Source organism: Ammospiza caudacuta, chromosome 1 (genome assembly GCF_027887145.1).
Source record: "Ammospiza caudacuta isolate bAmmCau1 chromosome 1, bAmmCau1.pri, whole genome shotgun sequence".
Lineage (NCBI taxonomy): Eukaryota > Metazoa > Chordata > Aves > Passeriformes > Passerellidae > Ammospiza > Ammospiza caudacuta.
In genome coordinates this window covers 30146418-30159812 of record NC_080593.1, presented here as the reverse complement: position 1 = coordinate 30159812, position 13395 = coordinate 30146418, and the positions used below count along the sequence as shown (strand labels likewise).

Genomic DNA, 13395 nt, shown 5'->3' with positions numbered 1-13395 from the left:
TTGGGTGGCAGAAAAATTTTCTTCACTGAAAGCATTGTGAGGCACTGGAATAGGCTGCCCAGGGAAGCGGTAGAGTCACTGTCACTATTTAAAACACATGTAGATGGACTTGGTAGACATGCAGATGGCACTTAAGAACATGATAAACCCAGAAAAAATGAGAAGACAGACTCACTGAAGTCTGCACCATAAACCACACCACCTAACAGCTAAACTGGGATGTTTATTGAAAAACAGTCAGAAAAAGCCCCCGTTTCCACTGCCACCAATAAATGTACAACCACACACGGCATTAGAGAGCCACCTCACTGCACTTATTTCAGGACAGCAGGTATTTCTTAGGTCACTAACCAGGAATTCCTACAGAAGTGGCTAAGATGAGTAACACCACTGAAGCACTTTCAAATGCACTTCATGGTGTCAAGAGAACTGTAAACTGAGCACTGAGACAATGGACTTCTCTGTCATGTCATCAGGAATCATAAAAAGTGCATGAGTCATGGCACAGTCAGTGAAAGAAAAGGAAAAAAAAGAGTAAAAAATTCCTAATAACTGGCAGGTAGACATACAAGTTAAGAAAATTCAATCACATACTCAGGGTGACACACAAAAAATGTTGTCATTCAGTAACAAGATTTCTTCCAGGAACTAAAGAGGAGGAATTAGATGTAATTCTTTAAGAACAAGGTATTAGCAGGAGCTTTTCTCACTGTTGAAAGCTCTCTTAGGTGCTATACTCTTAACTGGAATAGGCTGTGATAATGGAGATGGTGTATTGCTACAAATCAAGTCATATCCAATTAACATTCATTTGAAGGTAAAATACCAATTCCAAGCTTGCATACCTTGCCAATAGAAAAACCTCTTAGAAAAAGAAGGGGATAAACAGCATCAGGCAGAGATCGGGGTGAGGTGAACTGATAAAACAATGGAAGAGAGAACTCTTCCAAAGCTAACAAAGTTTTCTCCTCACACAAGACACCACTTTCAATGGATTGTGTAAATGCTAAAACAGGGCTCTCAAATTTGGAGACATTACATGTCCTGATCATCCTGAAAAATTCAACTGTCTTAGCAACTGCTATAGAGATGATTTTGTTACAGGAAAATGGTGTAGCTGAAATTCTGCAAAAGCATGACTGTAAAGATACTGCAGCAATTTTGTTCAATCCTTCATTAATGTTTGGGGGAGAACTACAGAAGCCACTGCTCACAGTATATTTGCAAGAAATCATTAATGGAGTTACTTTATAGGGTTCCTTTGAACCAGCTCTCTAATAAACCAATAAACACAGGTATTTGGAAGAAAACATGTTCAAAAAGTACCAGAGAGGCTTCATTGCCAAAAACAAAGCCTGTTGAGACACAAGAAAACACAGTAACAGTTTTGTAATGAAGGCAGGAAGATCAGATTTCTCATATAGAGTACCACTCCTCTGTTCAAGTCCATCTTGCTTCTGTTTTTTTTTAATGTATCAGCCCACTGGAAGTTTTTATAATGTTGATGCTACTCATACAACTTCAGTGTCAACAAAAAAATCAGAAGATGTGCCTCTTCCATTATTCTTGCGACCTCAAAGCTCTGAGAAGCAGCAAAAGCACTGGAGATCACTTCTGCCTCCAGGACACAGCACTGCAACACTTGAAAACTGATAAACTAAGGGGCTAAGGTTAAAAATAAATAAATACAATCTGTGTCTTCTCCAGAAAGAAATGCTCCCCAGATGCTAGCAGCTCATTATTTCATGAACTAAATACAGTAATGGGAGGAGGGATGTATTAATAGTCAGCACCTCCTACACACCTGCAATTGGTGAAGGCCTTGATTTTAATAGAGCAACTGCTTTAAGCAATAAAGCAAGTTTCAATTCAGAACTCCCTAATTATTTCTTCAAAGCATGTGCAAAGAGTTCACCAAGACAATGCATGGGGTTTTTTTTTTTACCTGAGGGAAAATGAATCAGCTGCCAGGTATCTGAATTCTGATCTTTTTGGCACAAAGGGCCAGTAGTGAAAACATACAACACTTTTCACCATATCTACTACTCCAAACATACCAGCTAACATTGGTTATGCTGTTAGCAGTATTCACTTGGAGAAAAAAAAGGAATCTGTAACTGACTTGTGTCACTCTGCATCCCAAAAGCAGTCCCATATTCCCTGAGGCTGCTTCTTCCTCCTCAGAGCAGGTGAACATTTTGACAGAACACACCAGTTTTGGTAAATAAAATCCTGGAGTGGGGAATAGAAGCAATCAATGCTTGGACTATTTCAACCTGCAAGCAGTTACTTTCTAGGCAACGGTGGGTACAACTCCTCTGAGATCAAGCTAAGATAATCCCATGGCAATAGATACCAATTCCCATCCAAGTTGTGTGTTGGGGCAAAAAAAGAAATAAAGGCCAGCCATGGGGTGCCTACACAGTCAACTGTTATGCTAGGTGAGTCAGAAAACCAGCAATTACAGACTGAGCAGACACTTGCTATCATACCCACTGCTGGGCAGCTCCCATACCAGCACTCTCAGCCTTACTTCAGAACAGCATCTCTTCACCTCTGTGTGGAAACCTGAGAAATTGCTATGAGTTTGACAGGACATGAAAGAGAAATGTAGCACTCACTCTATCTACACTGGTTTTGTGTGTTGGCTTTTTTTTTGGTTTTGTTTTGTTCTCTTTGTTTTTCACCTACCAACACTACAGGCTACTTCCAGAGATAAGATTACAGACCCAAGGCAAATTTCTCCCAGTAAACCAGGCTTTGGTATGAGAAGGCTGTCTCTTAGATCCACAAACACACAAGGCATTACTCACATTACTCACCCATGACACCAAATTCCACCCAGGAGTACTAGGACAACAGCATTGAGAGTTGGGTGGCACCTGAGTAAGGTCAGGTTAGGAGAAGTAAACAAAAATCCCAAGAGGACTATCCTGGGTCAGCTTACTAATTTTGCAGGAGGACTTTAGTTGCTTTTTGTAAGATGAGGGAATACATTCAAACCAGTTTTCTTCAGAGAGCAAAAATCTTTGAGACATGTTGTGATTCAAGCCACATATTTCTTCCCAAAAACGGGGGTGCCCAGAGAGAATATTGTCAAGACTGGTAATGTGAATCACATTGGTATTGTGACTGAAATGTGTGATTGCAACTGCTTTACTTTGTTATGTGTCATTTACATTTGTATGACATTCTCAGTATAATTTGTGTTACTCTACTAAATGAGAAATCCCACATAATCTCAACTATCCTCAGGTGGGGAAATTAAGATATTAAACATCATACCCTCCACATGTGGAATATCTAAAAGATGCTGATCTTAGAGTATTGGACTCTGACACTTTGCACATATCAGAAATGGGAGATCAGTTTTGGTTTGGTAACCCAAAGCTCAAATACCAAGAATCATATATGCCAAAGTTTCCTTCATTTTGGAATATCATACACAGACACAGAAAATTCTCAAAGTGCTGCATCTTCTCTCAATTTTGACAGTTTAACTTTGCTTTTCTTGATCTTCTTCCATCCTGTATTTAAACATAAATGATATTAAACGTAAGACTTATCTGAAAATTTAAATGCCTAAAACCAAGAATATGTCCTTGATGGTAATCTATATTCATGAGACTTTGCAATACATCAAACTGAACCCAAAGAATTCACAGTTGTCTATAAACACAGCACTGCAAGCAACGGCTATTATGAATGCTTCTTAAGTTTTGCTTCTCAAAAAGTGGTAATTATATGCAATTTTGATCATAATTGCAATCAGACGAAAATTCAGTTCTCAAAACCACATTTATATATACAGGTGGCCAAAATTACAGAACTAAGAAACACTGCCACAAAAGGAAGTCAAATAAAGCAACAATATAAATCACTTGAAGAAGAAAAAAATAGAGCAACTAGCCTGTTGTGTCAGTAATTTCTATCTGTTTTCCTGTATTAGCATCATCTCCTAACAGCTTAATCACATTACAAGAAGCTAGTAGAAGTTAGTGAGACATCTGTTTCACCCAGATGTAGATCAGAGCAGGTACAGAATATTTTGCCCCGCTCCACCACAGAGGCAGCACACAGTGCTGAATACACTGCACTGCTTTGTGCCCACCCACTGGTAATGGAAGCACAGATGCCGTCAGTCAGCTCAGCCCAATGCCAAACCCAGCAATTTAATTGAAACTACTGGTGGTGAGCACCACTCCCTGTTTCGCTGTCAATCACTCTAGAAGGCAATCAGATAAACCAAAACACCTATTGACTTTTCTTGACTGAACAGCCAACTGGCATAACCCAAATATGGGGTGTATTTGACTTGCCTTTAAAAATTAATTATGACACCTAGTGTAACCCTGCAATTCTTGCATATTTTCACCATAAGAAAAAACACAAACACTTCCAGAAAATAGCTTATCTGAAATGTTCTGCTTGCCCATCTTAGAGTGAGATGGATGAACAGCTTCATAGCTTCAGATTTAAGTCACTTTTTATGTATCTGAATCAGATCAAACTTCACACCTGCAGATCAGCCATCTGTGTGAAAGTCTATAGCTCAGTGATACCTACAAACATCTCAGGCAGAGCTGGGAATTTAGTTCCCTACCCAAAATTAACTATAAGGCAATTACTATTTGTATCCTATTCAGTTCTGTAGTTAATTCATTAGACCTGCTTGTTCATCTTTCTGAAATAATTCACAGAACTTTCATTGTTGGCTGAGAAGTTTCAAAATGCAGCATACCACAAATAAGTCGACAGCACAGCCTCAGTATCAGACCACAGCCATCCACCCACTCCCAACCCAGTTTCTGAAGCCAAGCACTGCTGCAGGAGTTATGGATTTCTAACCAGAATATGTTTAGTATCTTTTTTAAAGGGCATAAAGCATCACTATGCCAGACAGCCTTGCTTCCTTCAGAGACAGCATGCATCCACTTTGTGGTGTTTGGCCGATGTCAACGTCAGCTTGGCACAATGATATTTGACACTATTAATAGGGAAATCTATTTTCTTGTTTACAACATCACTGTTCATGCACTGGGAAGACCAGTATCAGCAACCTACTTCTGCAGATAACATAATAAGGGCTCCATGGAATGTGTATCTGTAGGTGTATGCATACATACATTTGTATAAGAGAGCAAAAACACCAGTAAAAGCTACATTAGATTTCTACAACCCACCTCCTATGAAGATACAAACTATGAATAATTTAAAAGGTTTACTAATGAGACAGCTAGAGGATTTTTTTTTTGCTGGACTGAGAAACCACAAGGAAAGGCTTGGCTGGTCCCTCTGAGGCTTCAGAAAGACATGGCAGTTAAATCCTAGAATGCAGAACCATTGAGTGACTGGATACAGTCAAACTCTCCGAGTCAGAGAACTGACTGCTGAAGGCCATGCAAACCAGCACATTTGTATCCCACCTCAAACGTTGCTCTGCATAGTTTGATACACTCTGTAGAGCTGAAGAACTAATAAAGTTAGCATATGTTCTTTGCTAAGGGAGGATAAAATTACAAAGGTAGGAGTGACAACCTAAATTAATTTTTTTTCAATTCTAAAACTATGTGCATCCTTTCCTTTTTCTAATTCAGGAAGCCTTTTAACAAGGCCCCACAAAACAGGGCAGCCAAAGTCAAAACTTGGCAAAAGACCTCATGTGTGTGCTTGAGCATAGAAGTAGGTGTTTCCTCATGCTGGGAAAGCAGCTGAGACCCATGGGCAGGATGATAAATTTGAAGGGCAGAGCCAAGGATTCACATGGCCCAGGGGGCACACTGACTGGCGCTTCTTCTCATACAAAATGTCGAGAAAGAAAGCCACAAACATCTTGGCAGAATATGGTATTCAACAGCACAACACTGGGTTTTCATAGCACTGGCTGATGATTTGGGGATTCTCAGGTCACAGTCACAAGAAATTACACATTAAGAAAATAGCCAAAGCAGACCTAAGACAAAAAAGATTTAACGCGGGCTTCAGAAAGGTGCAGAGACATAGAGAGAACTAGCAACCAGACTCAAACCAAACTCACACCAATATTGGTGCATACAGGCAAGGTTGTAAATTGAAAAGAAACTCACCAACCCCTCTTCTAAAGGGCTGACTTCTCTCAAGCACTTAAAAGAAGTAACATACTTTGTTTTTCTAGTTTTCTGTTGCTCAAGGCATGAAATGGCAGTGAAAATAAATTACAAGCCCTATATCTAACGCTTAGTAATATCTTCCCAAGATTTCACCATGTCTTATCAGAAGAAAATGACTAATATATAACTTGAATGCACTGAATGTATCTTCCCTCTTAAAAACATTTCTAGAGAACTAGAGGACTTTATTTATGGAAACAAAACCTAAAATGAAAGGATCACTTTAGCTTGCAAATTACAAACCGCTGAACTGCTCAGACTTCTTTTCTGCATGAAAACACATCTAAGGAAAACACATGAGAGAGTAGTTATTACAAGCAAGTACAACCCCAAAGTCATATTTAATTGTTCTGCCTGCAGTATCTGAAGGAACTGTAGAAGGGTGTAACTCACTGAGATTCAAGACATCACAGAAGATGCTTCCTTTCCAATGTCCCTGGCCAACCTCTATCCCAGACTGTGTCTAGCATTTCCTTTGCTGATCTGTCTGTCCTCAGTCCTAATTCTCACTAGAGGTAATCCATCATCTTACGGGCTGAATAAAAGCAGTAATCTTTGTCTGCCACTATGAGCCTGCAGAAAATGTAAGTGATCTCTATACAGAACTTCTCCATCCAACCTAAGAATAGCTCAGATTTTGCAGAGGAAATCCTTATGCAGAATGACAAAACATACTGATGTATGAAGGACTTGGTGAATTTTAAAATTCTTTCCATAATTTCTGTAGTAGAAAAAAACCTCATTTCTAATTTCAAAAACTCTTAGACACATAGCAACTAAAAGCTCTCACAGAAAAAGTAGAAATTACTACTGATTTACTTCCTGGAAGTATTTTCCTGACTTGCTGCAATTTAAAAACCAAAACAGTGATTATTTGTTTTATACAGCACATGTGAGGAAGACGTTTTTCTTTATTAAAACCAGCTTAGCCAACAAAAATGAATCTAAAGATGGAGAACAGTCCTGCAATTTGATCTACATGAGCCACCACACTTGGGCTTAGCCATCCCTATCACAAATAGTGACCCAAGCTGGAGGTTTTATCAGCAAATTGCTACCAAAATATGAGTTCCCTGTATTGTGCTTGCACTATACAATCACACTTTACAGAAGACCAAAGCTGTTAAACCCTGAAACTCAAGTGTTTCATTCATGCAAGAATGGTAAAGAGCACTTCAGTGCAGTAAAATGGCCACCACACCACTGCACATAGGTACTGAACTCCGCTTGGCTTTTTATTTTGACTTTTGCAGTCTCTTACAAGATCTACAGCTACATTTAAGAACTATGGTACAGTGAGTTCAAAAGGGTTTTCAGGCATGGTAGAAGATTATTGCACTCCACAGACTTTTCTCTAGGGAGAAAAAATAGATTTTTTTTTCCATTTGTCAATCTTCCTCTCACACACCAGCATTACCTCTGAGTGATCCTTGAGTATTTTATTTATCTTTCAACAGACAGTTACTACTTTAATATGTAAGTACTGTTGCAGTTGAGCAGAAGAGTAATTTTTAATCAACACTGAATCACATGGAAAAAGAAACCATTTCAGAAATCAAATCTAAAATTTAATTGGCAACCATCACAGTTCACAGCTGATTTATTGCTCATAAAATATAAAAATGGAATTAATTCACCTGTAAGCTCAAGTAGAGAGACAGATGTGGGTGACTGTCTATTGCCTTATGAGCCAGACAGATATAGGAATTTTTGAATTTGCACAGGAGGAATGAGGACAGAAAATAAGGAATAAAAGATGATGCCTCTTAAAGCAATCTGAATTTAACAGCACACAGCCATTCAATGCAGGATCTAATTCCTCTGTCCTAAACAATAACCTTAAGCCTACAAAGAGGTACATATATCTGCACATGACTGTAAGCAGAGTTTAATAATCCTGTCTGGAGGTTAAAAAAATTACTCACTAATTAGATCTAATTAAATGTTTAACCCAAGTGCCTCCACCATTCTTCACCAAAGAAAGGTCTGATTGTCACTGACTAAATGCTGCTAACGCTGTTTTTCCCAGTACTGCACTCATGAATCCCTAAAACCAGTACAAATTCTGTATGTGCTGTAATTTTTCAATCTTCTCCTACACACAGATATATTTCCCTAGCACCTTTATGCAATTTTATTCGCTTTATATTTCTGAAATTTTGAATTTATTTTAGGAACAGCCATCTGAAAAGCAATTGCAAACCAGCTCTTACAGAAGCTGTGCTAATGAATTACTGGGTTATTGCTACCACCTGCAAAGCATAAGAGAGAAAGAATTTAGTCTTGCAAAGGTGTCCAGGCATACTCTGACACATATTGCTCTGCTGTCACTAAACACATCTCAGTCTTTAACAGCAAAAAGCTGCTTGCACACCATCTGTTCCAAAAAATGCAAGTACCTAACTATGTGGAATTCACAGGTAGGAAACAATATGTTTAAAGCTTAGATTTCTTTTAATTCAATAAAACCACAGTGACTTAGAGCTACATGTGAAAAGCACAAAGCAAGTATTGTCTGAGCAAGCCACTCATACTAGAACCACCTAGAAAAAACAATTAAGAGAATGTGAACTCAATTTGCAAAAGAGCAATTTATTTTTTTTCCTATGCTGGATATATAAAAGAAGAAAGAAGTACACATCTGATTTTGTTGTGAAAGCAATGCTGACTTTTTCAAAGGAAGCTTTTAACCAGGTAGTACAAATGCACATTCATCTAAGGCACTTACATTGCCCATGATCATCATCACAATACCTGAGCGCCTCGAAATTTCTTCTTTGCTCTGTTAATCCTCACTCCCTGTGGGAAGATTCTGGATGCCCTGGCATGATTAGCAGTTAAAGACACACAAAAATAAAAGCATATGCTCAAAAATGCACTTTGCAACATATACAGATAAACAGCTGAACAGTTTTCTTAGAAGAAAATTCCATAGGTGATAGCTATTCTGGATATATTTTAGGTGCAAAACCACCTAAGCTGGCTCTGCTCAATCAGGTCAAGTCTTGGAGTAAACCAACACCCAAGTTAAATCAGACCACTAAACCCAGACAGGAGTACATTACCATTATAGAGACATTCAAGCCCCAAACTGGTATTTTCACACTGCTCTGACCTGTATTTCCTGCTGGAGAACACTGCTCACCTCGACCATGCTCATCCTACAGTGTGCACCAGACAATCTTCTGGAAAATACTTTGGTGTCCTTCTGTCCCATATATGTAAGAATCCTTCAAGTCAGGATTGAAGAGAAGATGAAAGCAGCATAAACCTCATCTTGCCAGACTTTGGATACAGCTGGAGTCAAGTTCTAAGATTTGCTTCTGAAGGTCAAAGTGAAGAGAAAGCCTAACTTTGTGCAAGGTCTCACAAGGAATCAGTAACAGGTGGAGATCTCTATTGAGGTCTCAGATTAGCATTTTATCCACAGGAATACCTTGTGTGTAGCTATTGTGGATACACCAGTTGTGCTCAAAAACATGTATCAGTGCTCACCAGTTTCAGTTATTTTTCCATGGTTTTACAGTCTACCCTCTGGTATAAAACAGGCCTTAGCAACGTTGACAGATCATAACAAAGATGAGTGGCTGCCCTGAGATCCAGAAACAGATAAAAATTGAAAAACATCCCTTACAATATAATAAAAGCACTTCAAGAAATCTGAGTTATACAATGCAAATCAACTGGGCTGGGGGGGCCAAGGAAGTAACTTATCCACAGATTACTATTTGTGAGATCTGAGAGGAAAAAACAGAGGATGTTTCTAGCAATAAAAACCCCTTGAACTTGCATGAACTTGAATTGATCTAAATGAATAATCCTATTAGATCCTCTTAACTTTGGCCAGGATATAATTATAAGGATTGGAGACAGCAGAACCAAAACCCAGTGGGGGTCTGTCTGCAAGGCTCAACTGCACTTGAAGGAGATTTCCTATTGCCCAGGGTATGCAGGGAGACAGAGCTAGTTTACAAAAATGCACTTGGCAACAATATGTAAGGGATTTTACATACACCCAACACTTCAGCTCAGCAAAAAGACAATGGCAGGGGACACCACAGGTCTGTCAAGGCTGAACAGGAACCAATTCCTCATCAGCTCCCAAAACAGGAACTGGGGGCTGGGGACTGAACAAAACCATGAAGCAGCAGGTTCACAAACAGGAAGGAAGCAGTCCTCTTTCAAGCAGTCATGGAAGTTATAATCATGGGTTGCTGCATACACACAATTTATCTAAATTTAAAAAGCCTACCAGCCTGCTTTAGGCTGTCAAACATAAAGGTAAACACAAAGACACCACTTCTTGCTGAGGAAATCCCTAGCTGAACCAGTGACATGGGAGCTAGGAACTAAGTAATAGAAATATGCATACTTGTTTGACCTATTATTTTATTTTCCCCTAGACAAAATGGAGTGGGTCAGACAGGTTTCTGACCCTGCCAGGCCCAGGCACTGACTATGGGATCTTTGACCTCTGCAGAGTACACGCCCAGAATTCAGGCAACCCTCCAAGACAGAAGTGAAGGTAGGTCATTTGAGAGAAAACAGTGAAACCAGTTCATCATTTCCTCTCCCTCTCTTCCTTGTCCAAAGACTGAGAGCTTCATGGTGCACTCTCCAAGGCACAGGGCAGTCTCTTCCCCCCAAACTGTCCTGAGAAAAAGGTTATTGCTCTGTACATTCTTCCAAAATGAATGTTACTTAAAGAAATCCTTGTTATCTTCTTGCAGGAATCTTACCCCTGACAATTGCACAGGGCACTGAGGATCAGCTACACACTGGTAACAATAGCTATCACAAATCCTTGTGAGCACACCTCCATGCAGTAAAACCAGCAAACTGCTGGGAAAAAATGTCACCACTGGCTCCTGCTTCACAAATCACAAGTACCAGATGTATCACCTGATGAGGAAATAGGGAATTTTTAATATGTAAACATATTATTTAAAATCAGGAAAATATTCTGAATCACAGTGAGGTTAACATTTCTTCTCCCTCTGTAATACCCAAAATATATATTATTAATTACCAAGCAGTAATGCACATGTCTTAAATATGTGAAACAGATACAGCAGATAAAAGAAAATGCTTTAGAGGGAAAGACACAAAGGCACAGAACCTACATTTCATGTTCCAGTGCTCTGCTGAGACAATGACTCCCTACATTGCCTTAAAAAAAAAATCACTTGTTGCCTCCATGCTTCAAATTATGTTCATAAAATGGAGGCAATGCCACTTCCTCACACTTTCACAAGGATAATCTGAAGATTGTGAAATATCTGCACATTACAAGACTGAAAGTCACACAGAAGCCAGCTAAGAGTGAGAAACATGTTTTAACCAGCACTGAAAGTATTTTATTACCCTTGCAGATGGAACACTTCTGTAGCCTTAATCACCAAGTGAGATCCAGTGAGGCTGCCAAGGAAAAACTGTCTGTTCACTCTGTGAACAAGGGCAGGATGGCAATAATGACATTCTCATATTAAATAAAAGGAATGTCATACGCATACTTTTCTGTGCTGAATGCATGACAGTTTTTGTGGGTTTTTTTCAAATGCAAAAGGAAGCTTGAAGGCTGTTATTTAATAGTGCCACGGAGATTATTGGGGCACTGTAGTATCACAAAATTTGTTCACAGCAGGTAAAATTCGCACCCTGCAGTGAACCAACAAAAGACCACTTAAATCCTAATTTCAGCCTTCATGGTTGAGCCAGTGACATACTTCTGTTAGCACTACATGGGGATCGTTCTCTGGATCAGAATATTAAAAGCACTTGTGCTTCAATGGCATTTCCTTCAAGACATTTTTGGTTTCCCACAAAAAACGTCAAGGGAATCTGTTATAATCTAAAGTCCAAGCCAATTTCTTTTATTTACACTTGTTGACGCAAGTAAAACTAGATGGTGGTACACCCCTGTATTTCCATGATTTTTAACATCATGGCAACCTACACAATTTGGTTGTTTAGTTAAAATAAAATTGTATCACATTTTGGTTTTTTTTACTCAAATAGTTACAAAGATACACTATATTCAGAGAGCACGCTCTTCTATGAGAGAGATTTCACCATTTCTGAAAGTCAGTCAAAAAGTCACCTACAGGTATCAAAATACAAAACAAAATCAGTATTAGAAAGAGAAATTCCAAAACGTAATTAAATATTTCAGTACGAGACCTGCAAGTACTAAGGAACAGAAAAATTCGGCTGGCTGATAAAGCCATGCCTTCAAAAATTAGTTACAGGAAAAGACGGGTTCCTTAAAAGGAAGGATACAAAAAATACACATTTAAGAGTAGAACAAAAGAGGGTAAAAGTCAGCATCAAGTATCAAGGTCCTGCTCTTTTCTCTGGTATAAACACAGCCAAAAATCAAAGATGTTAAACCTCAGTCTCTGTCCCTTGGAGGGGACCTGTGCCTAGGGAGCTTCCACTGGAATAGTGGAAAGTTGGATCTGTAACAAAGATTATTTTTCCACCAACAGTTTAATTTTAGAAAGGCGCCAACAAAAGGCACCGCTCTGATCACGCTGAGCGCGTTCCTTCCCCTCCCGGTCCATCAGCGCCCGCTTCCTCCTGCGGACACGATGCCGTGGCACCACCACGGCTCCATGCGGCCGCTCTAGCCGAACAAAACGCTCTTCCTGCCTGGGAAAAACGACACAACAAAAAGCCCAACCACCCGACCAACCGCTGCCATAAAAAGGCAGGAAAGCAGGAGCACGGCAGGAAGGGCCGGCGTGCACCAGAGCCCGCACCGCCGCCCTCCCGCAGCGGACCCGGCGCCGCCGGTGCTCCGCAAACCCGCGAAAGGCGGCATTTCCGAAGCCGGGCTCCAGCACCCACACCGGGGCTGTGCCGCCGCCGCCCGCCCTGCCCTGCCCCGCCATGGCCGCCGCGCCCGCCCGCCCGGCCGGAGCTGCCCCACAGCAGCCCCCGTGGCCTGGGCAGCGCGGCCGCGGGGCTCCGGCGGGGTCCGGCACGGCTCCCGCCCGGCGCTCTCCCCATCCCGGCCGCACCTGTCCGGTGGTTGCGCGGTCCGGGGCGGGGAGGGCGAGCGAGCGCGACGGCAGCGGCGACGGCGGGAGACAATGGAGGAGTGAAGGACGGACACATTGACACACGGGCGCCTCCGCCCGCCCAAACCACTGCCGGCACCTCCCCGGGGAGGAGAAACGAACGAGCCGCGGAGAAGTCAAAAAGGGGACAAAAAAGAAAAGCGTAACGCGTTTCTCGACTTGAA

At 40.7% G+C, this 13395-nt stretch overlaps 1 protein-coding gene across 1 annotated transcript in view; it reads right to left on the bottom strand.

Annotated features, from left to right (window-relative positions):
* The window catches only part of BZW2 (basic leucine zipper and W2 domains 2), a 56433-nt gene extending 43194 nt beyond the window's left edge, over nucleotides 1-13239 (bottom strand). Inside the window, exon 1 of the mRNA XM_058822272.1 lies at nucleotides 13172-13239. The gene's annotated coding sequence lies outside the window, so the exon portion shown is untranslated. The remainder of the gene's footprint in view (nucleotides 1-13171) is intronic.
* Nucleotides 13240-13395: the final 156 nt, after the last annotated feature.